Here is a 1764-nt window from a genome sequence, read left to right on the forward strand (position 1 = left end):
GTTCTGCCAGGCGTCTGTGGCTGCTCCGATCCTTCCCCCTCTTGGTCTCACCCAAGATGGTGGCTCCTGGAGCAGCCTAGCGTCCTGGACTAGAAAGCAATAGATTTCTTGCTTCTGCCACAAATTCCCCCAACTGTGAACCTTCCAACCTTCTAAATATTCCTTTATATGTGGTTCAGAGTTCTGGGACCATCCCGAGCCTGCTTAGAAAGGTATTCTGTGTTGTTATTGGCGGAGCTCCTTTACTGCACTTCCACCGGATCTGCCATCTTTGTTGTTCCTTCTTATTGCCTACATTTTAAGGAATTGCAACACTGCTTTCCATAATAGTGGTAACATTTCACATTCCCACCAGCAGTGTATAAGGATTCTAATCTCTCCACAACCTTGCCAGCATTTGTTTGTGGGTTGTTGTTGTTGTTTTCTGTGGTTTTTATAAATTTTGTTACTAATGCTGATGTGAAACAATGTTGTTGTTAAGTGGGTTCTGACTCATATTGATCCTGTATAGGGTTTCCAAGGAGCATTGGGTTATCTCTGTCCATTTTTTAATTGGATTATATGTCTTTTTGTTGTTGATTTTAGATTTTACATTTTAGATTTTGTCCATTGTCTGATTTTAGATTTTGTCCATTGTCTGATATATCATTGACAAAAAGAAACAACTTTTCTCAGTCTGTGGGTTCTCTTTTCATTCTTTTGTTATAATCTTTAAATGTACATAAGCATCTGGTTTTTAGGACGTCCCAGTCATCTAGTTTGTCTTCTACTGTTTGTGTGTTTTTAGTTATATTTAATAATTATATTTATGCCATGTATTAGGGTTTCTAAATTGTTCTTTATTTTTCTTTTGATGGTCTTCATAGTTTTAGGTTTTACATTCAGGTCTTTAATCCATCTTGAGTTAATTTTTATATATGGAAATGGAAATCCAGTTTTGCCACAACCATTTGTTAAAGATACTGTCTGTTCCCCATTTAATTTTTTGGCCCTTTGTCAAAGATCAACTGTCCACGGGTGAGTGGATTTACTTCTGGATTCTCAATTCTGATCCATTGCTCTGTGTTTTCTGTCATCATTCTTTAAAGTGATGGAAAAACTTATTCCTAATTTTGTATGAAATGAAAAGAAACCTCAGATAAGTAAAGCATTACTAAAGAAGAAGAACAAATCAAGAAGCCTCAGACTTTCCAATCTGAAGATCTACTACACATCCACAGTAGTAGTATCGCAGACTATAAATTTTTATGGAAGCAGAATTCAACATCTCTCTCCTATGGAACATCTGGTGTGCTTGTATCATCATCCTTTCAGTTAACAGTCAAGTGCTTAACCACTGCAGCACCAGAGCTTCTTAACACATATAACTGTTGCTATTGTTAAGTGCCATAGAGTTGGTTCTGACCCATAACAACCCTGTATAGGGTTTCCGAAGAGCATCTGGCGAGTTTGAAGAGCCAATCTTGCAGTGCAAACAAACTTTGCAGCCCAGTGTATTAACCTACTGTGCCACACTAGGATACACTTTTTGTTGTTGTTGCTATGTGATTCCTAACCACAGTGACCCTGTATAGGGTTTCTGCGCAGCGGCTGGTAAGCTTGAACCACTGGCCTTGTGGTTCAAACCAACTTTGGAATCCAGCATATTAACCTACAGTGCCACACCAGGATATAGTTGTTGTTGTTGTTGTTAAGTGCCGTCGAGTCGGTTCCGACCCATAGCGACCCTGTACAGGGTTTCCGAGGGTGTAAATCTTTACGGGA

This window comes from Chrysochloris asiatica, unplaced genomic scaffold, assembly GCF_000296735.1.
Source record: "Chrysochloris asiatica unplaced genomic scaffold, ChrAsi1.0 scaffold00140, whole genome shotgun sequence".
Lineage (NCBI taxonomy): Eukaryota > Metazoa > Chordata > Mammalia > Afrosoricida > Chrysochloridae > Chrysochloris > Chrysochloris asiatica.